Here is a 25,743-nt window from a genome sequence, read left to right as displayed (position 1 = left end):
TCTTAAAGGGCCGTAATCCAGGAGCAGGAGGCGGGCAAACAGCCCCCTCCAAAACACTGTGGCGAAGTGGCTTTCGCCACAGGCACCAACAATCTGATCAAATAAATCTGGGATCAAGGGAAGGGGATAAGGATCACGGACAGTGATACGATTTAGCCCCCGGAAGTCTAAACACGGTCTAAGGGTCCAATCTTTTTTTTTTAACAAAAAAAGAAGTCGGCAGCCAAAGGTGACTTGGATGGTCTAATATGTCCATTTGCCAAACTCTCAGTAATATACTCTGGCATAGCTACTCTTTCGGGTTGGCAAATATTATACAACCGAGACTTTGGCAATTTAGCTCCGGGAATAAGAATGACCGGACAATCATACTCTCGGTGAGGGGGGCAACTCCTGATCACCCTCAGAGAATACGTCCGAAAAATCTGAAAGAAACGGGGGTAACACCTTAGTGGATATTACAGAAAGTGACGCGCCGAGACAGTTGTCTATACAGAAATCACTCCCAATTACTGATCTGTCTTGCTTGCCAATCTATGGTAGAATTATGTTGGGTCAACCATGGTAAACCCAGCACTACAGGGGCAGGCAAACCCTTCAGTACGAAACGGAAATGACCCAGAAATGGACTCAACATGGAAATGACCCACCCTCAAATGAATATCGTGTCCCATATGAGTCAGACACTTTTGCGAGAGAGGAGCGGAATCAATAGCAAACACAGATATCCCCCTGTTTAATGCGCTTGTTTTTAAACCATGACTCTGATTGAACTGATATTCCATAAGCTTAACCCCTGCACCACTGTCAACAAATACTTCTAATTCAATATTTTCGGAGTCTAGCGCCACTATGGCAGGCAGGAGAAATCGGGTTCTACCGGTAAAAGACAAAAATACCTTCTCCGACTCCCCACCCACACTGCAAAGAGTAAGAGAACTAGACCCATTAGTTACAACCTTTTTTTTCCCCCTTTTTCACCTTGAGGTTTCATATAAGGACATACAGTACAGACCAAAAGTTTGGACACACCTTCTCATTCAAAGAGTTTTCTTTATTTTCATGACTGAAAATTTTAGATTCACACCGAAGGCATCAAAACTATGAATTAACACATGTGGAATTATATACACAACAAACAAGTGTGAAACAACTGAAAATATATTATTTACAATTGGCCACTAAGACCATCAGTGTCCCTCGATTTACACGTGTTAGTGATTCTAAAATATAGCTTTTATTGCTTGTCCATAAAATAGCTTACTGGCAACTCTATCTTAACTCTATAGTTAAAATTATCAGCATAGCCTGCCTGTCTGTTGACAATTATAACAATGTGTTCTCTGATTATAAAGTCCGTCCACTAGGTGGCTGTTTCATACGTCCTTTATTATTCAGGTGCCTCTCTGCTTGTGTAATGCACGCTGTTCTTCCCACAGCGTGTAGGCTCCAGCCACTTTCTTCAGGGGTTTGGGCAGAGGACGCCTGGTTGGCGAAACATGTCGGGGGGCAGCTAGTGAAGTTAGCGTTTTAGCCAGCAATAGCCTGGCCGTTATTCATGTCTGAGTGAGTCACTAATACATGAGTCTAGTCCGCTAAAGTGGCTGGAGCCTACACGCTGTGGGAAGAACAGCGTGCATTACACAAGCAGAGAGGCACCTGAATAATAAAGGACGTATGAAACAGCCACCTAGTGGACGGACTTTATAATCAGAGAACACATTGTTATAATTGTCAACAGACAGGCAGGCTATGCTGATAATTTTAACTATAGAGTTAAGATAGAGTTGCCAGTAAGCTATTTTATGGACAAGCAATAAAAGCTATATTTTAGAATCACTAACACGTGTAAATCGAGGGACACTGATGGTCTTAGTGGCCAATTGTAAATAATATAAGTTAAGGTCCCAACACGTGCTAGGGGGATATGTATAAATCCAAACAACTGAAAATATCTCATATTCTAGGTTATTCAAAGTAGCCACCTCATCAAGAGAATGCCAAGAGTGTGCAAAGCAGTAATCAAAGCAAAAGGTGGCTACTTTGAAGAACCTAGAATATGACATATTTTCAGTTGTTTCACACTTGTTTGTTATGTATATAATTCCACATGTGTTAATTCATAGTTTTGATGCCTTCATAGTCATGAAAATAAAGAAAACTCTTTGAAGGAGAAGGTGTGTCCAAACTTTTGGTCTGTACTGTAGGTTAATAAAATTTCCTTCTTTACCACAGAAGAAACAAAGTCTTCTCTAAACCCTGAAGTTCCTATTACCAGGGCATGAAGAGATCTGTCCCAATTGCATAGGCTCATCACCAGACACAAGCTCGAATGTCCCTATACCCCGTGGGACAGAAGAGACTGCTTCCCCATATGGTAGTGCATCCCGAGTGAGGGGGAACCTTGCATCTCTCTCTCAGACGTCTATAAATCCGTATGGCCAGGGACATAGCTGCCTCCAAAGAATCAGGGTTTTCATGGAATGCCAGGGCTTTTTTTAGTCTCTCAGACCGCCCTTGACAGAATTGACTACGGAGTGCTGGGTCATTCCACTCTAAATCAGTCGCCCATCTCCAAAATTCGGAGCAATATGACTCTGCAGAACGTTCTCCCTGATGCAAACTACGCCGATCGAAGGGATTTGGAACCGATCGGTAGAGAAAAGGCCCAGGACTGAGCATCACCTTTCAGCAGAGAAATAATAATCCCCACTCTTTGATTTTCGTCCCAAGAGGAGAGCAGACGCAGTTGAAAATACAGTTTACAAGATTCTCTTGTTGTAGTAAATATTAATAGTTGTAATCAGCTCGCATCAAAGTTTGTGTAAGGAAAAAGGTGAGTCCCCCTTCCCTCAGCCCCAGTCAGAGAGAGACACCAATGTTACCATCTTGTTTGAAAATTCTGAGCGACTCCCCCGCCCTGCTCAGTCTGCTCACCTTTTATTTACTAACAAAGGGTGTAAAAGGGGCTGGCCCAAGACAAGGATACAGGAAGTGATGACACACAGGAAGTGATGTCAAAGGACAGGGCGGGGCAATCAATGTGGCTGGGCAGACAATACACACGCCCCATCCCTGTATAAGGAAGGATGAGTCATGTCCATTGTCTGATCAGCCAGGTGGCCGCCCACCCCCCATCACTGTCAGCATGGACCTCATTCAACACTGCTCAAAGGTGATCAGTATCTAATAAAGATCCTTCTACTGGTTCCCATAGGTTTGAAATCATCTTCGAGACATTGCTACAGCTATTGTCAGTATACGGTACTAGTATACCGACAAGGCAGATATGCATGTCTTAACAGGGAGACAGATGACAAACTATAAAAACACACACACATCCTAAAGTAAAATGTCCGCATAATAAAATTATCACTCCCCCAGAAAACCTATCTGGGAGGGCGACCTTAGGTTCAAGGCTGACCTAGTTCCCACTAACGGAACCAGACTTCTAAGAATTGTGAAACTGTGCAACTGAATTGCGGAGGTCAGCTACCTCCAAAGATAATCCCTGCATGCGATCCACCAGTGCATCAACAGTATCCATATCTGCACAAAGCAAGGAATATAATGACGGTAGGGGCAGTTGATATTGTCACGGCAAGTGAGGATAAGAGGAACACCAAGTAAAGGGACCAGCGTCTCCTGAGACCTAAAAGCAAAACACGCAAAAAGGGAAAACAGGAGGACTTAGCTTGAGACGAGCGGGAAGAAGAGGATCCACAAACAACCAGTATAGAACTCCAGAAGGAAAATATCAACCGCAAAGTCAGCAGTAAGAGGCGGACTTAAATAGAGCCTCAAAAACAGCTAAAGAGCAGAACCTGTGGAGAGGTGGGATCCTGCCCACAACAACAAACAGAAAGGAAACACAGAAAGACCTATCAGATAATCACGTGCTGCAAGTTTATCTGATCTTCTCAGATCTCTCACAGGGCAGGCAGTGACAGCCCATGGCTGCTGACACGCTGACTCTATAGATAACACGTGCAGTGTCCATGGCTGCTGACACGCTGACTCTATAGATAACACATGCAGTGCCCATGGCTGCTGACGCGCTGACTAGAGATGTCCCGAACTTTTCGCCAGCAAACAGTTCCCGGCGAACATTGCTTGTTCGCGTTCGCCGTGGCGGGTGAACATATGCGATGTTCGGTCCGTCCCCTATACGTCATCATTGAGCAAACTTTGACCCTGTACCTCACAGTCAGCAGACACATTTCAGCCAATCAGCAGCATACCCTCCCTCCCAGACCTTCCCACCTCCTATCAAAAAGCAAGGACAGCATCCATCTTAGATTCATTCGGAAGCTGCAGTGTTAGTGAGAGCAGGGACAGTGCTGCTGCTGCTGCTGATTTAATAGGGAAATCGATAGTTAGGCCAGTGTTCTGTGTCCACTGCAGTCCTGAAAGACTCATCTGATCTGCTGTAAGGACAGCGTCCTGACAGCACCCCAAAAAGCCCTTTTTAGGTACAGTGCTTTTTTTTTTTCTCTGTAATCTAATTGCAGTTGCCTACCAGCGTGTGTGTCAGGCCTACAGCGTGTACTGTTCCCACTACTGCCAGTGCCACCACTCATATCTGGTGTCACAGTAGCTTGCACGCATAGTACCACTAATACAAAAAAAAATGACAGGCAGAGGCAGGCCACCCTGCAGGGGCCGTCGTAGTCGTGGTGCTGCGATTTCCTTTGGCACTAGAATAATGCCCAGTGTTCAGGGGCCACGTACCCTAAACTCAAAAAGTTCTGAGGACATAGTTGACTGGCTAACACAGGACACCCAATCTTCTACAGCTTCTGCTCAGAACCTTGACGCGCCATCCTCCTCCAGCTCAGCTTCGGGCAGCTCTCAAGTTACCACTCGCCCGCCCACCGCCACCACCAACACTAGCACCACAGCTGCTTCACTTGATCTGTCAGAGGAGTTATTTACACATAGGTTGGAAGAAATGAGTGATGCGCAACCATTATTGCCAGAGGATGTAGATAACAGGGATATGTCTCAGTCAGGCAGCATTACACATGGACGTACAGTGTGATGATGATGATGATGTTTTACCCACTGCTGCTTCCTTTGCTGAGTTGTCAGATACAAGTGAAGCGGTTGATGATTACAATATGTCCGTGGATGTCACTTGGGTGCCCGCTCGAAGAGAAGAAGAACAGGGGGAAAGTTCAGATGGGGAGACAGAGAGAAGGAGGAGACGAGTTGGAAGCAGGGGGAGGTCGTCGCAAGGAGCTAGTGGCACAGTCAGACAGCATGCATCGGCACCCGGGGTCAGCCAGACAGCACGCCAATCAACGCATGCTGTTGCCACCACCAGAATGCCGTCAATGCAAAGCTCAGCAGTGTGGCATTTTTTTTGTGTGTCTGCCTCTGATAACAGCGATGCCATTTGCAACCTGTGCCAAAAGAAACTGAGTCGTGGGAAGTCCAACACCCACCTAGGTACAACTGCTTTGCGAAGGCACATGATCTCAAATCACAAACGCCTATGGGATCAACACATGATGAGTACAAGCAGCACACAAACTCAAAGCCACCATCCTCCTCCTGGTCCAGCATCTTCAGCCACGTCAACCACTGCTGTCCTCCTTGCCCCCTCTCAACCATCCGCCACTCCGCCTCTCACCTTCAGCAGTTCCTGCTTGTGGCGAAGCCAACCTCGCCACTGGGTTTTGGAGAGGCCTGGCTGCTGGCCTCTTGCCCCAGGATTATGGGCCATATACTAACTTTTAAACCCCTGAACCTATTCAAGTGAATTTTGGATAGGTTTGTCCCCAAGTTATACTGTTTAAATTGATGTAAGTTATATGTATGGACAATGTAAACTCACAAAGTTGTATCAATTTATAATAAGTGTAACTTGTCAGCTTGGGAGGAAAATGCTGGGTGTGTTTCTATTCTGCCATTGTCCCATTGTGTGTTTAAAGGGTGATGTCTGTCCTGTTGTCTGCACATGTGTATTGGTGACTTCTCTTTGTCTTGAGAGATAATTGGATTACGCCTCGGGTGTCTCCAGGGCAGAGAGGAGGAAACCATGATGCATTGTGGGGATGTATTGTCTCTGTGTATCCTACAGTGCTGCATATCTGTCCTATGTCACATGTCTTCATTCTGGTCCCCTAGGGGCGTGTACACCAGATGGGCTTGGTTGTTTTATACCTCCCTGTGGGCGGACCTGTAATTGCAACAACTGTAATAAAAACCAGGCTGGGTGTGCCAGCACCTCAGACCACTGCTTGACCCTCAACACGGAGCCTTGTCTCGTTATTGGGGGGATCCGCTGTATGCTGTTAGAGACTGATTGCCAGGAGTGTAAACTGATTCCTGTTCGTCTGCTAGCAGCTATTCGTGAGGTTCCAGTTTGGAGTGCTACTTTGTATCCAGTTCGGGAGTTTGGTGTATCCTGCAGTAGCTGTGCCTGTCTCTCAGAAAGGGGCACATCGCCTAAACGGATTTTAACCCCTTGTCTGCTGAAACGGTCCGTTACATTGGTGGCAAGCAGCGGGATCGTTCCTACAGCCAGAAGGAGAGCTACAGGAGACACCATTTCTTTGGATTTTACAACTTAAGGGCAACGCATGTCTCAGTACAGCGACCCTAAAAGCACCAGGATGGAACCAGCAGTGGAGTACAGATACTCTGTCGAGGAATTTGACCGTATGATGTGGTTGCGGCTGAACTTCTTCAGGTCCAATCCAGCTGAGAAATACGTGACGTTCGTGAGTAGTCTAGTGTTCAAGACCCTACTATACCGCGCAGAAGGTGACGGTCAGCTGCCACGTTGGGTGGACTTCCATCGGAAATTACAGTTGCGGAACAGAGAGAGCTCAGTCTCCCCTCCCCAGCGGCAGAGTGTCCAGCAGGGAATTGGGAGCCCAGTCTCCATTCCCCAGCGGCAGTGTGAATTGCAGGGAATTGGGAGCCCAGTCTCCATTCCCCAGCGGCAGTGTGAAGTGCAGGGAATTGGGAGCCCAGTCTCCATTCCCCAGCGGCAGTGTGAATTGCAGGGAATTGGGAGCCCAGTCTCCATTCCCCAGCGGCAGTGTGAAGTGCAGGGAGAGGAGAGCAGCGTCCTCCCTCCCCAGCGGCAGGCTGAGTTACAGGGGGCAGAGGTAGTTGTTCCTGCCCCCCAGCAGCAGAGTGATATGCCGGGAAGGCAGTGTGAAATGCAGGGAGAGGAGAGCAGCGTCCTCCCTCCCCAGCGGCAGGCTGAGTTACAGGGGGCAGAGGTAGTTGTTCCTGCCCCCCAGCAGCAGAGTGATTTTTTGGGAATTGGGAGCCCAGTCTCCATTCCCCAGCGGCAGAGTGTCCAGCAGGGAATAGAGAGCCCAGTCTCCTTTCCCCAGCAGCAGGACACTGTATTGGGAGCGGAGACGGTCGGTCGCCCTCCTCAGCGGCTGGATGTATGTATGGGAGAGGAGCTCGTTACCCCCTCTCCCCAGCGGCAGCTTAACGCACCAGGGGGAGACAGTAAGCCCCACAACAGTGCAGATGGGACCGTGGTCTCTGCACTTACAGCACAGGGGGTAGAGACCGTCGGTCTCCCCCTCCAACAACCAGGCTCTAAGCCAGGGAGCAACACAGAGACCGGGAGTACCAGCTTCCAACATAACTTCGGTGGACTCACTGGACAGAGACAGGCTACCAAATGCAACAGGTCCAGTATTGGGTTGTGGGTGGGCTGCCAGACTAACTCAGGTACCGACCGGCGTGAGGTCAGGTATCTGGTTAGTCTTCCCTGGGGGGAGGAGATGTGTGGCGAAACCAACCTCGCCACTGGGTTTTGGAGAGGCCTGGCTGCTGGCCTCTTGCCCCAGGATTATGGGCCATATACTAACTTTTAAACCCCTGAACCTATTGTATGGACAATGTAAACTCACAAAGTTGTATCAATTTATAATAAGTGTAACTTGTGTCAGCTTGGGAGGAAAATGCTGGGTGTGTTTCTATTGTGCTATTGTCCCATTGTGTGTTTAAAGGGTGATGTCTGTACTGTTGTCTGCACATATGTATTAGTGACTTCTCTTTGTCTTGAGAGATAATTGGATTACGCCTCGGGTGTCTCCAGGGCAGAGAGGAGGAAACCATGATGCATTGTGGGGATGTATTGTCTCTGTGTATCCTACAGTGCTGCATATCTGTCCTATGTCACAAGTCTTCATTCTGGTCCCCTAGGGGCGTGTACACCAGATGGGCTTGGTTGTTTTATACCTCCCTGTGGGCGGACCTGTAATTGCAACAACTGTAATAAAAACCAGGCTGGGTGTGCCAGCACCTCAGACCACTGCTTGACCCTCAACACGGAGCCTTGTCTCGTTATTGGGGGGATCCGCTGTATGCTGTTAGAGACTGATAGCCAGGAGTGTAAACTGATTCCTGTTCGTCTGCTAGCAGCTATTCGTGAGGTTCCAGTTTGGAGTGCTACTTTGTATCCAGTTCGGGAGTTTGGTGTATCCTGCAGTAGCTGTGCCTGTCTCTCAGAAAGGGGCACATCGCCTAAACGGATTTTAACCCCTTGTCTGCTGAAACGGTCCGTTACACTGCTCATCTGCCCACAGTCATTTGTCTGTCAAGGAAATGTTTGAGCGTAAGAAGCCAATGTCACAGAGTCACCCCCTTGCCCGGCGTCTGACAGCTGGCTTGTCGGAACACTTAGCCCGCCAGCTTTTACCATACAAGCTGGTGGAGTCTGAGGCCTTCAAAAAATTTGTAGCTATTGGGACACCGCAGTGGAAGGTACCCGGCCGAAATTCCTTTTTACAAAAGGCAATCCCCAACCTGTACTTCATTGTGGAAAAGGAAGTCATGGCATGTCTGCCACACAGTGTTGGGGCAAGGGTCCATCTGACCACTGATGCCTGGTCTGCAAAGCATGGTCAGGGCAGGTATATCACGTACACTGCGCATTGGGTAAACCTGCTGACGGCTGCCAAGCATGGAATGCGTCGCTCTGCAGAGGAGTTGGTGACACCGCCACGACTTGCAGGCAGGCCTGCTGCCACCTCCTCTACTCCTCCTACTCCATCCTCTTCGCTAATCTCCTCAGCTGAGTCCTCTTCTGCTGCTGCGTCTTGCTCCACATCAACTGCACCCCCCCAGATCCCCAGGGACTATTTCAGATCCCGGATACGACAGTGTCACGCCGTCTTGGGGTTGACTTGCCTTAAAGCAGAGAGTCACACCGGACCAGCACTCCTGTCCACCCTGAACGCACAGGTGGATCAGTGGCTGACTCCGCACCAACTGGAGATCGGCAAAGTGGTGTGTGACAACGGAAGCAATTTGTTGGCGGCATTGAATTTGGTCAAGTTGACACATGTGCCGTGCATGGCACATGTGTTGAATCTGATCGTACAACGCTTTGTGTCTAAGTACCCTCAAGCAGGCCAGGAAGGTGTGTGGCCATTTCAGGCGTTCCTACATGGCCATGGTGCACTTTTCAGATATTCAGTGGCGAAACAACATGCCAGTGAGGCGCTTGATTTGCGACAGCCCGACACGTTGGAATTCAACACTCCTAATGTTCGATTGCCTGCTCCAACAAGAAAAAGCCGTCAACGAGTATTTGTATGACCGGGGTGCTAGGACAGCCTCTGCTGAGCTGTTTTTTTTTTTACCCGTGGTGTTGTACGTGGCTGGGGGGGGAAGAACAGGCCTTCAATGAGATCAGTGAGGACGAGGAACGGGACATGAGTAGCTCGGCATCCAACCTTGTGCAAATGGGGTCTTTCATGCTGTCATGGCGGACAGGATGTCATATACACAGATAACTAAACAAACAAGTTTCTAGGCGAGAAGCTGGGGATAAGGTCACCTCCTAGCAAATCCCTACAGCTCTCCCTATTCTGCTAAGCCCACATTTAGACCCTGAAGGTGGGAATAATGTGTCCTCGTGCCTGGGCTGAGAATACCCTAGAATCCCTGAGATGGTGAAAGGGGAAAAGGGGTAGCCTGCTCCCTCAGCACCAGGAGGGAACAGACGACACTCAAACAGCCTAGACAGCAAACCAAAGAAATAAGAAACCAACTTATCTTATCAGAGCAGGAAAAGCCAATCCTTCACTCCTTGCTTCCACCACCTGACAGAAGCTATAACCTGCACGGTACACTGGGAGTTAGAGTAGAGTAATTTAAACCAACGACCCCACCTAGTGCACCTGAAGGGAGGCGTATCTAACACAACTCCAAATCAAAACACAAGACTAGACGCGTGCTGCTAATCTGGCAGACCTCCGCACATAGTCTGAGCAGGGCATGACAGTACCCCCCCCCTTCTACGGGTGACCCCCGGACACCCCGGACCAACCTTATCCGGGTGGGATCTGTGAAAAGCCCTCACCAGTCGGCTGACACTGACATCCAGCGCCGGAACCTACATCCTTTCCTCAGGGCCGTATCCCCTCCAGTGTACCAGGTACTGAAGGGAACCCCCGAAGAACTCTAGAGTCGAGAACCCTGGAGATCTCGAACTCTAAATTTCCATCGACCAGAACAGGAGGAAGGGGCAATGGAGATGGTTCCACCGGTCTCACATATTTTTTCAGTAAAGACCTGTGGAACACATCATGGATCCTCCAAGTCTGCGAAAGATCCAGCCGAAACGCTACTGGATTGATCACCGCAGATATTTTGTACGGACCAAAAAATCTTGGACCCAGTTTCCAAGATGGCACTCTCAGTTTAATATTTTTAGTGGACAACCACACCAGATCACCCACACACAGGTCCGGACCAGTCACACGTCTCTTGTCAGCCATTTGCTTATACCTCTCACCCATCTTCTCTAAATTCACTTGGATCCTCCGCCAGATAGAAGACAAGGCAGAGGAAAATCTCTCCTCCTCTGGCATCCCAGAGGAACCAGTCCCAGAAAAGGTACCAAACTGAGGATGAAAACCGTGTGCGCCAAAAAATGGCAACTTACCTGTGGACTCCTGCCTACGGTTATTTAAAGCAAACTCTGCTAGGGACAAGAATGAGGACCAGTCCTCCTGATTCTCAGCCACAAAGCACCTCAAGTAGGTCTCCAGGTTTTGATTAGTACGCTCTGTCTGTCCATTCAACTGCGGATGAAAAGCCGAAGAGAACGAAAGTTGAATGCCAAGCCGAGAGCAGAACGCCCTCCAAAACCTGGAGACAAACTGCGTGCCCCTATCAGAAACCACATCCGAAGGAATACCATGCAATTTCATGATATTATCAACAAAAATCTGCGCAAGAGTCTTAGCATTAGGCAGAATAGTTAACGATATTAAGTGAGCCATTTTACTAAAACGGTCAACAACCACCAAAATTACTGTTTTCCCGGAGAAACTTGGCAGATCCGTAATAAAGTCCATAGACAAGTGTGTCCAAGGACGAGACGGAATAGACAAAGGGAGAAGTGAACCAGCCGGTCGAGTATGAGCAACCTTTGACCGTGCACAGGTTTCACAAGCTGCCACGTAATCCTCAATGCTCTTACGTAACCCGGGCCACCAGAACCTCCGGGACACAAGATCAAAGGTGGACTTACCACCAGGATGTCCAGCAAGGACAGTATCGTGATGTTCCTTGAATACCTTGTATCGCAGGCCTTCAGGAACAAACAACCTCCCTGGGGGACAAGACCTCCATCTCCAATTCGGGGTACAGAGCGGAGACCACCACCCCATCAGCCAAAATCAGAGCAGGATCCTCTGAATCACATCCCCCAGGAAAACTGCGAGACAGCGCATCTGCCTTGACGTTTTTAACCCCCGGGCGAAAAGTAACCACGAAATTGAACCTGGTAAAAAACAGTGACCATCTGGCCCGTCTAGGGTTCAGACGCTTGGCAGATTGTAGGTAAGACAAATTCTTATGATCCATATATACTGTAATGGGGTGAGACGCCCCCTCCAACCAGTGACGCCATTCCTCAAAGGCCAACTTGATGGCCAGCAACTCTCTATCTCCTACATCATAATTTTTCTTGGCGACCGAGAGCTTCTTGGAAAAAAAAGCACACGGGACCCATTTGCCAGGAGATGAACCCTGCGACAGCACCGCTCCAACCCCCACTTCTGATGCATCAACCTCCACTATGAATGGCTGAGACACATCGGGCTGCACCAGAATGGGAGCAGACGCAAAACACTCCTTAATAGTCGAAAAGGCATGCAATGCCTCATCCGACCAGGCAGAGACATCGGCGCCCTTCTTAGTCATATCAGTCAGAGGTCTTACAATGGTAGAATAGTTAAAAAAAATAATTCTATAATAATTAGTAAACCCCAAAAACCGCATCAAAGCTTTCTGATTCTCTGGTCGATCCCATTCCAGAACCGCCCGGACCTTTTCGGGGTCCATGCGAAACCCAGAGTCAGAAAGCAGATATCCCAAAAACGGAAGCTCCTGCACAGAAAACACACATTTCTCCAATTTGGCATATAATTTATTCTCCCGAAGGATCGTCAAAATCTGTCTCACATGATCCTGATGGGTCTTCAGATCAGGAGAGTAAAGTAGAATGTCATCCAAGTAAACTACTACGAACCTCCCCACCAAATGATGGAAAATGTCATTGACGAATCGCTGAAATACCGCTGGCGCGTTCGTCAACCCAAAAGGCATAACCAGATTCTCAAAATGACCCTCGTGCGTATTGAAGGCCGTTTTCCACTCATCCCCCTCCTTGATCCTGATTAGATTGTAGGCCCCTCTCAAATCCAACTTAGAGAACACCTTGGCTCCAACAATCTGATCAAAAAGGTCAGAGATCAAAGGAAAGGGATACGGATCCCGGACTGTAATACGGTTCAATTCCCGGAAATCCAAACAAGGTCTCAGCGATCCATCCTTTTTCTTTACAAAGAATAAACCTACTGTCACCGGAGACTTAGATGGCCTAATATGACCTTTTGCCAAACTCTCGGCGATATACTTCCGCATGACCTCTCTTTCGGGTTGAGAAAGATTGTAAAGCCGAGACTTTGGCAACTTAGCCCCTGGGATGAGATTAACTGGACAATCATAGTCACGATGAGGGGGCAATTCCTGAGCCCCACCCTCCGAAAAGACATCCGCAAAATCTGAGAGATACTGAGGTAGAGCCGTAATGGACACCCCAGAGATAGATGTGCCAAGACAATTATCTGAACAAAATTCACTTTGTCTTGCTTGCCAATCTATAATTGGGTTATGTTTTGTCAACCACGGTAACCCTAAAACTATAGGAGCGGGCAAATCCTTCATGACAAAACAAGACATAATCTCAACATGTGAATCACCCACCCTTAACTGAATACCATGAGCAATATGAGTGAGACTCCTTTGAGAAAGAGGGGAAGAGTCAATTGCAAAAACTTGGCATATAATTTGGCATATAATTTATTCTCCCGAAGGATCGTCAAAATCTGTCTCACATGATCCTGATGGGTCTTCAGATCAGGAGAGTAAAGTAGAATGTCATCCAAGTAAACTACTACGAACCTCCCCACCAAATGATGGAAAATGTCATTGACGAATCGCTGAAATACCGCTGGCGCGTTCGTCAACCCAAAAGGCATAACCAGATTCTCAAAATGACCCTCGTGCGTATTGAAGGCCGTTTTCCACTCATCCCCCTCCTTGATCCTGATTAGATTGTAGGCCCCTCTCAAATCCAACTTAGAGAACACCTTGGCTCCAACAATCTGATCAAAAAGGTCAGAGATCAAAGGAAAGGGATACGGATCCCGGACTGTAATACGGTTCAATTCCCGGAAATCCAAACAAGGTCTCAGCGATCCATCCTTTTTCTTTACCAAGACAACATGTGAATCACCCACCCTTAACTGAATACCATGAGCAATATGAGTGAGACTCCTTTGAGAAAGAGGGGAAGAGTCAATTGCAAAAACCGGAATCTCTCTTTCTAAAGTGCAAGTACTTAGACCCAGATTTTGAAGAAAAAGAAAGTCAAGGTTTACCCCAGCACCACAGTCAATGAATACTTCAACAAAAAAATTATTGAGTCTAGCGCCACCATAGCTGGAAGGAGAAAGCGAGTATTACAGGGAGCTTGCATACCTGCTTGCTCCACCACTCCATTCACGCTACCAAGAGTCAGGACGGTTCTCTCTTTCTCATCAACATGCGGTTTAACAAGAGAACAAGCAAAAATAAAATGACCACTTTTCCCACAGTAGTAACATAGTTTATGCAATTTCCTAAAGTCTCTACTACCAGAACGGAAAGATACCTGTCATGCCCCACTCTGACGATGTGCGGAGGTCGGCCAGGATTGCAGCACGAGTTTAGTGTTTGTTTTGGAGTCGTGCTGGATCCGCCCCTCATCAGGTGCACTGGGTGGAGTCATTAGTTTAAATAGCTCCTCTGCCCAGTGCCCTGAGCGGATTATACTCATCATTGTGGTCTTGGAAGCTAGGAAGGAAGGTTGTCTGCTCTAGCTCAGGAAGATAAGTGTTGTTTCTAGTTGGTTGTTTTGTGTCATCTATCCCATCCAGGTTCTGTGCGAGCAGGCTGCTCCTATTTCCCACTTCACCATCTCAGGGAATTCAGGGTTTTGTCAGCCCAGGCACGGGGACATCTCAGATCTACCTTCAAGATCTGTAGATGGGCTGAGCAGTGCAGAGAAAGAGGTCAGGGATTAGCTAGTAGGTGACCCTTCCCCTGTCTCTCGCCCAGAGCCTGGTTGGTTCGTTATCTGTTATACTGAGTGCACGCCCGCCGTGACATTATAATCCGCCATACTGTGACTGCCATCACTCAACGCTTTTATGATGGCGTCAATTGATGCACTGGTTGACCGCATGCAGGGTTTATCCCTAGAGGTTGCGGATCTGCGTAGTACGGTCACACAGCGTCAGAGGTTTCTGGGATCAGGTACAGGTCAAATTGGTGGGGAGCCTAAAGTCGCTCTTCCCGACAGATTTACAGGGAGTACGGATGATTTTTTCCGCTTTAAAGAGTCATGCAAATTGTACTTTCGATTGCGTCCATTTTCGTAAGGTAATGAGGATCAGAGGGTTGGTATCATCATGTCTCTGCTTAAAGGGGACGCTTAATCCTGGGCTTTTTCTCTACCGCCCGGTTCTCTGGCTCTCCGGTCAGTGGAGGAATTTTTCCAAGCCCTGGGATTGATTTACGATGACCCAGATCGGGTCTCGATGGCAGAATCGAAATTGCGTAACTTACTGGAGGGTGAACATACTACAGAGGGTTACTGTACAGAGTTTAGGAGGTGGGCTACTGAGTCGGGGTGGAACGACCCCGCGTTACGTAGCCAGTTTTGTCAGGGGTTATCTGAGAGGTTGAAAGATGCCCAGGCTTTTCATGAGTATCCGGATACTTTAGAGAATGCAATGTCTTTGGCTATACGGTTGGATAGACATATCCGAGAGAGGGGTAAGGGTCCCTCCGTGCAGGGGATCCCTCCTGCGTGTGGTTTTGTTTCTTCTTCTGCCCAGGGTGATATTGCTTATAACTCTGGAGTAGCGGAGGAACCCATGCAATTGGGTTAGATTTCTTGCCATTCTGATAGTAGAGACTTTAGGAAATTGCACAAACTTTGTTACTTTTGTGGAAAGAGGGGTCATTTTATTTTTTCTTGTCCTCATGTTAAATCACAGGTGGAAGAGAAAAATAAAAAATAAAAAAAAAACTCCCTCACACTTGGTAGTATGAATGGTGTGGTGGAGCAGACAGGTATGCAAGCTCCCTGCAGTTCCCGTTTTCTCCTTTCAGCTATGGTGGCGCTAGAGTCAAAAAATGTGTTTGTTGATGTATTCCTTGATTGTGGTGCTGGGGTAAACCTAATTGACTTTCTTTTTCTTCAAGGCCTGGGACTAAGTACTTGCACGTTAGAGAACGAGATTCGTGTTTTTGCAATTGATTCTTCCCCTCTTTCTCAAAGGAGTCTCACTCACATTGTTCATGGTATTCATTTAAGGGTGGGTGATTCACATGCTGAAATTATTTCTTGTTTTGTCATGAAGGATTTGCCAGCTCCTATAGTTTTGGGGTTGCCATGGTTGACTAGACATAACCCAATTATAGACTGGCAAGCGAGACAAATCATTGGTTGGAGCGAGTTTTGTTCGGATAATTGTCTTGTCACATCTATTTCTGAAGTGTCCATTACGGCTTTACCTCCGTATCTCTCGGATTTTGCGGATGTCTTTTCGGAGGGTGGGGCTCAGGAATTGCCCCCTCATCGGGACTATGATTGTCCAGTTAATCTCATTCCTGGCGCTAAGTTGCCAAAGTCTCGGCTTTACAACCTCTCTCAACCCGAAAGAGAGGTCATGCGAAAGTATGTCGCCGAGAGTTTGGCAAAGGGTCATATTAGACCATCTAAGTCTCCAGTGGCAGTAGGTTTGTTCTTTGTGAAGAAAAAAGATGGATCACTGAGACCGTGTTTGGATTTCCGGGAGTTGAACCGTATTACAGTCCGGGATCCATATCCCCTGCCTTTGATCTCTGATCTTTTTGATCAGATTGTTGGAGCCAAGGTGTTCTCCAAGTTGGATTTGAGAGGAGCCTACAATCTGATCAGGATCAAGGAGGGGGATGAGTGGAAAACGGCCTTCAATACGCACGAGGGTCATTTTGAGAACCTGGTGATGCCTTTTGGGTTGACGAACGCGCCAGCAGTATTTCAGCGATTCGTCAATGACATTTTTCATCACTTGGTGGGGAGGTTCATAGTAGTTTACCTGGATGACATTTTAATTTATTCTCCTGATCTGAAGACCCATCAGGATCATGTGAGACAGGTTTTGACGATCCTTCGGGAGAATAAGTTGTATGCCAAATTGGAGAAATGTTTGTTTGCGGTGCAAGAGCTTCCGTTCTTGGGATACATGCTTTCTGATTCCGGTTTTCGTATGGATCCCGAAAAGGTCCGGGCGGTTCTGGAGTGGGACCGACCAGAGAATCAGAAAGCTTTGATGCGGTTCTTGGGGTTTACAAATTATTATAGGAAATTTATTTCGAATTATTCTACCATTGTAAAACCTCTTACTGATATGACCAAGAAGGGCGCCGATGTCTCTGTCTGGTTGGATGAGGCGTTGCAGGCCTTTTCGGCTGTTAACCACCTCCGGACCGCCTAACGCAGGATCGCGTTCCGGAGGTGGCAGCGCTGCGCACAGTCACGCATATACGCGTCATCTCGCGAGACGCGAGACTTCCTGTGAACGCGCGCACACAGGCGCGCGCGCTCACAGGAACGGAAGGTAAGAGAGTTGATCTCCAGCCTGCCAGCGGCGATCGTTCGCTGGCAGGCTGGAGATGTGTTTTTTTTAACCCCTAACAGGTATATTAGACGCTGTTTTGATAACAGCGTCTAATATACCTGCTACCTGGTCCTCTGGTGGTCCCCTTTGTTTGGATCGACCACCAGAGGACACAGGTAGCTCAGTAAAGTAGCACCAAGCACCACTACACTACACTACACCCCCCCCCGTCACTTATTAACCCCTTATTAGCCCCTGATCACCCCTAATCACCCCTGATCACCCCTGATCACCCCATATAGACTCCCTGATCACCCCCCTGTCATTGATTACCCCCCTGTCATTGATCAACCCCCTGTAAAGCTCCATTCAGACGTCCGCATGATTTTTACGGATCCACTGATAGATGGATCGGATCCGCAAAACGCATCTGGACGTCTGAATGAAGCCTTACAGGGGCGTGATCAATGACTGTGGTGATCACCCCATATAGACTCCCTGATCACCCCCCTGTCATTGATTACCCCCCTGTCATTGATTACCCCCCTGTAAAGCTCCATTCAGACGTCCGCATGATTTTTACGGATCCACTGATAGATGGATCGGATCCGCAAAACGCATCCGGACGTCTGAATGAAGCCTTACAGGGGCATGATCAATGACTGTGGTGATCACCCCATATAGACTCCCTGATCACCCCCCTGTCATTGATTACCCCCCTGTAAAGCTCCATTAGCGGTACCCCCCTGTAAAGCTCCATTCAGATGTCCGCATGATTTTTACGGATGCACTGATAGATGGATCGGATCCGCAAAACGCATCCGGACGTCTGAATGAAGCCTTACAGGGGCATGATCAATGACTGTGGTGATCACCCCATATAGACTCCCTGATCACCCCCCTGTCATTGATTACCCCCCTGTCATTGATTACCCCCCTGTAAAGCTCCATTCAGATGTCCGCATGATTTTTACGGATGCACTGATAGATGGATCGGATCCGCAAAACGCATCCGGACGTCTGAATGAAGCCTTACAGGAGCATGATCAATGACTGTGGTGATCACCCCATATAGACTCCCTGATTACCCCCCTGTCATTGATTACCCCCCTGTAAAGCTCCATTCAGATGTCCGCATGATTTTTACGGATGCACTGATAGATGGATCCGATCCTCAAAACGCATCCGGACGTCTGAATGAAGCCTTACACGGGCGTGATCAATGACTGTGGTTATCACCCCATATAGACTCCCTGATCACCCCCCTGTCATTGATCACCCCCCTGTCATTGATCACCCCCCTGTCATTGATCACCCCCCTGTCATTGATCACCCCCCTGTCATTGATCACCCCCCCTGTCATTGATCACCCCCCTGTCATTGATCACCCCGCTGTCATTGATCACCCTCTGTAAGGCTCCATTCAGATATTTTTTTGGCCCAAGTTAGCGGAATTTTTTTTTTTTTTCTTACAAAGTCTCATATTCCACTAACTTGTGTCAAAAAATAAAATCTCACATGAACTCACCATACCCCTCACGGAATCCAAATGCGTAAAATTTTTTAGACATTTATATTCCAGACTTCTTCTCACGCTTTAGGGCCCCTAGAATGCCAGGGCAGTATAAATACCCCACATGTGACCCCATTTCGGAAAGAAGACACCCCCAGGTATTCCGTGAGGGGCATATTGAGTCCATGAAAGATTGAAATTTTTTGTCCCAAGTTAGCGGAACGGGAGACTTTGTGAGAAAAAAATTAAAAATATCAATTTCCGCTAACTTGTGCCAAAAAAAAAAAAATTTCTATGAACTCGCCATGCCCCTCATTGAATACCTTGGGGTGTCTTCTTTCCAAAATGGGGTCACATTTGGGGTATTTATACTGCCCTGGCATTCTAGGGGCCCCAAAGCGTGAGAAGAAGTCTGGTATCCAAATGTCTAAAAATGCCCTCCTAAAAGGAATTTGGGCACCTTTGCGCATCTAGGCTGCAAAAAAGTGTCACACATCTGGTATCGCCGTACTCAGGAGAAGTTGGGGAATGTGTTTTGGGGTGTCATTTTACATATACCCATGCTGGGTGAGAGAAATATCTTGGTCAAATGCCAACTTTGTATAAAAAAATGGGAAAAGTTGTCTTTTGCCAAGATATTTCTCTCACCCAGCATGGGTATATGTAAAATGACACCCCAAAACACATTCCCCAACTTCTCCTGAATACGGCGATACCACATGTGTGACACTTTTTTGCAGCCTAGGTGGGCAAAGGGGCCCATATTCCAAAGAGCACCTTTAGGATTTCACAGGTCATTTACCTACTTACCACACATTAGGGCCCCTGGAAAATGCCAGGGCAGTATAACTACCCCACAAGTGACCCCATTTTGGAAAGAAGACACCCCAAGGTATTCCGTGAGGGGCATGGCGAGTTCCTAGAATTTTTTTTTTTTTGTCACAAGTTAGTGGAAAATGCTTATTTTTTTTTTTTTTTTTTTTTCATACAAAGTCTCATATTCCACTAACTTGTGACAAAAAATAAAAACTTCCATGAACTCACTATGCCCATCAGCGAATACCTTGGGGTCTCTTCTTTCCAAAATGGGGTCACTTGTGGGGTAGTTATACTGCCCTGGCATTCTAGGGGCCCAAATGTGTGGTAAGGAGTTTGAAATCAAATTCTGTAAAAAATGACCTGTGAAATCCGAAAGGTGCTCTTTTGAATATGGGCCCCTTTGCCCACCTCGGCTGCAAAAAAGTGTCACACATCTGGTATCTCCGTAATCGGGAGAAGTTGGGGAATGTGTTTTGGGGTGTCATTTTACATATACCCATGCTGGGTGAGAGAAATATCTTGGCAAAAGACAACTTTTCCCATTTTTTTATACAAAGTTGGCATTTGACCAAGATATTTATCTCACCCAGCATGGGTATATGTAAAAAGACACCCCAAAACACATTCCTCAACTTCTCCTGAATACAGAGATACCAGATGTGTGACACTTTTTTGCAGCCTAGGTGGGCAAAGGGGCCCACATTCCAAAGAGCACCTTTCGGATTTCACAGGTCATTTACCTACTTACCACACATTTGGGCCCCTAGAATGCCAGGGCAGTATAACTACCCCACAAGTGACCCCATTTTGGAAAGAAGAGACCCCAAGGTATTCGCTGATGGGCATAGTGAGTTCATGGAAGTTTTTATTTTTTGTCACAAGTTTGTGGAATATGAGACTTTGTATGAAAAAAAAAAAAAAAAAAAAATCATCATTTTCCACTAACTTGTGACAAAAAATAAAAAATTCTAGGAACTCGCCATGCCCCTCACGGAATACCTTGGGGTGTCTTCTTTCCAAAATGGGGTCACTTGTGGGGTAGTTATACTGCCCTGGTATTCTAGGGGCCCAAATGTGTGGTAAGGAGTTTGAAATCAAATTCAGTAAAAAATGACCTGTGAAATCCGAAAGGTGCTCTTTGGAATATGGGCCCCTTTGCCCACCTAGGCTGCAAAAAAGTGTCACACATCTGGTATCCCCGTACTCAGGAGAAGTTGAGGAATGTGTTTTGGGGTGTCTTTTTACATATACCCATGCTGGGTGAGATAAATATCTTGGTCAAATGACAACTTTGTATAAAAAAATGGGAAAAGTTGTCTTTTGCCAAGATATTTCTCTCACCCAGCATGGGTATATATAAAATGACACCCCAAAACACATTCCCCACCTTCTCCTGAGTACGGAGATACCAGATGTGTGACACTTTTTTGCAGCCTAGGTGGGCAAAGGGGCCCATATTCCAAAGAGCACCTTTCGGATTTCACAGGTCATTTTTTACAGAATTTGATTTCAAACTCCTTACCACACATTTGGGCCCCTAGAATGCCAGGGCAGTATAACTACCCCACAAGTGACCCCATTTTGGAAAGAAGAGACCCCAAGGTATTCGCTGATGGGCATAGTGAGTTCATAGAACTTTTTATTTTTTGTCACAAGTTAGTGGAATATGAGACTTTGTAAGAAAAAAAAAAAAAAAATCATCATTTTCCGCTAACTTGTGACAAAAAATAAAAAGTTCTATGAACTCACTATGCCCATCAGCGAATACCTTAGGGTGTCTACTTTCCGAAATGGGGTCATTTGTGGGGTGTTTGTACTGTCTGGCCATTGTAGAACCTCAGGAACCATGACAGGTGCTCAGAAAGTCAGAGCTGCTTCAAAAAGCGGAAATTCACATTTTTGTACCATAGTTTGTAAACGCTATAACTTTTACCCAAACCATTTTTTTTTTACCCAAACATTTTTTTTTTATCAAAGACATGTAGAACTATAAATTTAGAGCAAAATTTCTATATGGATCTTGTTTTTTTTGCAAAATTTTACAACTGAAAGTGAAAAATGTCATTTTTTTGCAAAAAAATCGTTAAATTTCGATTAATAACAAAAAAAGTAAAAATGTCAGCAGCAATGAAATACCACCAAATGAAAGCTCTATTAGTGAGAAGAAAAGGAGGTAAAATTCATTTGGGTGGTAAGTTGCATGACCGAGCAATAAACGGTGAAAGTAGTGTAGGTCAGAAGTGTAAAAAGTGGCCTGGTCTTTCAGGGTGTTTAAGCACTGGGGGCTGAGGTGGTTAAGGAGCGTTTTGCGTCCGCTCCCATTCTGGTGCAGCCGGATGTGTCTCAACCATTCGTAGTGGAGGTTGATGCATCAGAGGTGAGGGTTGGGGCGGTGCTGTCACAGGGTTCATCTCCTGGCAAGTGGGTCCCGTGTGCCTTCTTCTCCAAGAAGCTCTCGGTTGCCGAAAGGAATTATGATGTTGGAGATAGAGAGTTGTTGGCTATCAAGTTGGCCTTTGAGGAATGGCGCCACTGGTTGGAGGGGGCGTCTCACCCCGTTACAGTGTATACTGACCATAAGAATTTGGCTTACCTGCAATCTGCCAAGCGTCTGAACCCTAGGCAGGCCAGATGGTCACTGTTTTTTACCAGGTTCAATTTTGTGGTTACCTTTCTCCCAGGGGTCAAGAACGTCAAGGCAGATGCCTTATCTCGCAGCTTTCCTGGGGGAGGTGATTCAGAAGATCCGGCGCCGATTTTGGCGGATGGGGTGGTGGTCTCCGCTCTGTACCCTGAATTGGAGATGGAGGTGTTAGGAGCCCAGGAGGGGGCTCCTGGTTCTTGTCCCCCAGGGAGGTTGTTTGTTCCTGAGGGCCTACGATACAAGGTGTTCAAGGAACATCACAATACTGTTCTCGCTGGACATCCTGGTGGTAAGTCCACCTGTGATCTGGTGTCCCGGAGGTTCTGGTGGCCAGGGTTGCATAAGAGTATTGAGAATTACGTGAAAGCTTGTGAAACCTGCGCTCGGTCAAAGGTTGCTCATACTCGACCGCCTGGTTCACTTCTTCCATTGTCTATTCCATCTCGTCCTTGGACGCATTTGTCTATGGACTTTATTACGGATCTGCCGAGGTCCTCCGGGAGAACAGTGATTTTGGTGGTGGTTGACCGTTTCAGTAAGATGGCTCACTTTATACCACTAACTAGTCTGCCTAACGCTAAGACTCTTGCGCAGATTTTTGTGGATAATATTGTGAAATTGCATGGTATTCCCTCGGACGTGGTCTCTGATAGGGGCACACAGTTTGTCTCCAGGTTTTGGAGGGCGTTCTGCTCTCGGCTTGGCATTCAACTTTCATTCTCTTTGGCTTTTCATCCGCAGTCGAATGGTCAGACGGAGCGTACTAATCAAAACCTGGAGACCTACTTGAGGTGCTTTGTGGCTGAGAATCAGGAGGACTGGTCCTCATTCTTGTCTTTAGCAGAATTTGCGTTGAATAACCGTAGACAGGAGTCCACGGGTAAGTCGCCATTTTTTGGCGCATACGGTTTCCATCCCCAGTTTGGTACCTTCTCTGGGTCTGGTTCCTCTGGGATGCCAGAGGAGGAGAGATTCTCTTCTGCCTTATCCTCTATCTGGCGGAGGATTCAAGGGAATTTGGAGAGGATGGGTGAGGGGTATAAACGAATGGCTGACAAGAGACGTATGACTGGTCCGGACCTGTGTGTGGGTGATCTGGTGTGGTTGTCCACTAAAAATATTAAATTGAGAGTCCCATCTTGGAAACTGGGTCCAAGATTTATTGGTCCGTATAAAATTTCTGCGGTGATCAATCCTGTGGCGTTTCGGCTGGATCTTCCGCAGACTTGGAGGATCCATGATGTGTTCCACAGGTCTTTACTAAAAAAATATGTGAGACCGGTGGAACCATCGCCATTGCCTCCTCCTCCTGTTCTAGTCGAGGGAAACTTGGAGTTTGAGATCTCCAGGATTCTCGACTCGAGAGTTCTTCGGGGTTCCCTTCAGTACCTGGTGCACTGGAGGGGATACGGTCCTGAGGAGAGGATGTGGGTTCCGGCGTCGGATGTCAACGCCAGCCGACTGGTGAGGGCTTTTCATAGGTCTCATTCGGATAAGGTTGGTCCAGGGTGTCCGGAGGTCACCTGTAGAAGGGGGGGTACTGTCATGCCCCACTCTGACGATGTGCGGAGGTCGGCCAGGATTGCAGCACGAGTTTAGTGTTTGTTTTGGAGTCGTGCTGGATCCGCCCCTCATCAGGTGCACTGGGTGGAGTCATTAGTTTAAATAGCTCCTCTGCCCAGTGCCCTGAGCGGATTATACTCATCATTGTGGTCTTGGAAGCTAGGAAGGAAGGTTGGCTGTCTGCTCCAGCTCAGGAAGATAAGTGTTGTTTCTAGTTGGTTGTTTTGTGTCATCTATCCCATCCAGGTTCTGTGCGAGCAGGCTGCTCCTATTTCCCACTTCACCATCTCAGGGAATTCAGGGTTTTGTCAGCCCAGGCACGGGGACATCTCAGATCTACCTTCAAGATCTGTAGATGGGCTGAGCAGTGCAGAGAAAGAGGTCAGGGATTAGCTAGGAGGTGACCCTTCCCCTGTCTCTCGCCCAGAGCCTAGTTGGTTTGTTATCTGTTATACTGAGTGCATGCCCGCCGTGACAATACCTGACCCAGCTGTCTGGGTTCCTTCCCTAACCCAGAGTTACCTGTAACATCACCCTGGGAAGCAGTAGAGACGAAACCACTTACAGAAGGGATCCATTGCGCGGAGGGAGCCTTACACCTCTCTCTAATACGTCTATCTAACCATACTGCCAAAGACATTGCATTCTCCAAAGAATCTGGGTACTCATGAAAAGCAAGGGCATCTTTCAATCTCTCAGATAACCCCTGACAAAACTGACTACGTAACGCGGGGTCATTCCACTCTGACTCGGTAGTCCATCTCCTAAACTCCACGCAGTAAACCTCTGCAGTATGTTCACCCTGTAATAAATTACGCAATTTGGATTCCGCCATCGAGACCCGATCTGGGTCATCGTAATCTAATCCCAGGGCTTTGAAAAATTCCTCCACCTACCGGAGGGCCAGAGAACCGGGCGGCAGAGAAAAGGCCCAGGATTGCGCGTCCCTTTTAGCAGAGAAATGATTATACCAACCCTCTGACTTTCATCACCTGATAAAGATGGACGCAGCCGAAAATACAACTTTCATGACTCTTTGAAGCGGATAAAGTCATCCACACCTCCTGCAAATCTATCAGGAAGAGAGACTTTAGGCTCCCCACAAATTTGACCTGCACCTGATGCCAGAGCATTCTGACACCGTGTGACCGAACTACGCAGATCCGCAACCTCTAGATATAATCCCTGCCTGCGGTCAACTAGCGCATGAATTGACGCCATCACAAAACCGCTGAGCAATGGCAGTCACAGTATGGTGGGTTATAATGTCACGGCGGACAGGATATCATATACACAGATAACTAAACAAACAAGTTTCTAAGCGAGAAGCTGGGGATAAGGTCACCTCCTAGCAAATCCCTACAGCTCTCCCTATTCTGCTAAGCCCACATTTAGACCCTGAAGGTGGGAATAATGTGTCCTCATGCCTGGGCTGAGAATACCCTAGAATCCCTGAGATGGTGAAAGGGGAAAAGGGGCAGCCTGCTCCCTCAGCACCAGGAGGGAACAGACGACACTCAAACAGCCTAGACAGCAAACCAAAGAAATAAAAAAACAACTTATCTTATAAGAGCAGGAAAAGCCAATCCTTCACTCCTTGCTTCCACCGCCTGACAGAAGCTATAACCCGCACGGTACACTGGGAGTTAGAGTAATTTAAACCAACGACCCCACCCAGTGCACCTGAAGGGAGGCGGATCTAACACAACTCCAAAACACAAGACTAGACGCGTGCTGTTAATCTGGCAGACCTCCGCACATAGTCTGAGCAGGGCATGACACATGCCTGTTGAGGGACCCTCGTATAAAAAGGCTGAAGGAGAACGACCTGTACTGGGTGGCCTAGATACTAGACCCCCGGTATAAGCAGAAAGTGCCTGAAATGTTACAGAATTACCGGAAGTCGGAAAGGATGCAGCAGTTCCAAAACAAGTTAAAAAGTATGCTTTACACAGCGTATAAGGGTGATGTCACAGCACAACGGGAATCTAACA

General features: G+C 47.4%; 1 protein-coding gene across 1 annotated transcript in view; it reads left to right on the top strand.

The window, feature by feature from the left end:
- LOC121002665 (basic proline-rich protein-like) overlaps positions 1–25,743 on the top strand; it is a 53,255-nt gene that overhangs the window by 427 nt on the left and 27,085 nt on the right. The gene's annotated exons all lie outside the window — the stretch shown is intronic.

The sequence above is a fragment of the Bufo bufo genome, chromosome 5, assembly GCF_905171765.1.
Source record: "Bufo bufo chromosome 5, aBufBuf1.1, whole genome shotgun sequence".
Classification (NCBI taxonomy): domain Eukaryota; kingdom Metazoa; phylum Chordata; class Amphibia; order Anura; family Bufonidae; genus Bufo; species Bufo bufo.
The sequence above is the reverse complement of the archived record's forward strand: the minus strand, read 5'-3'. Positions and strand labels throughout refer to the sequence as shown.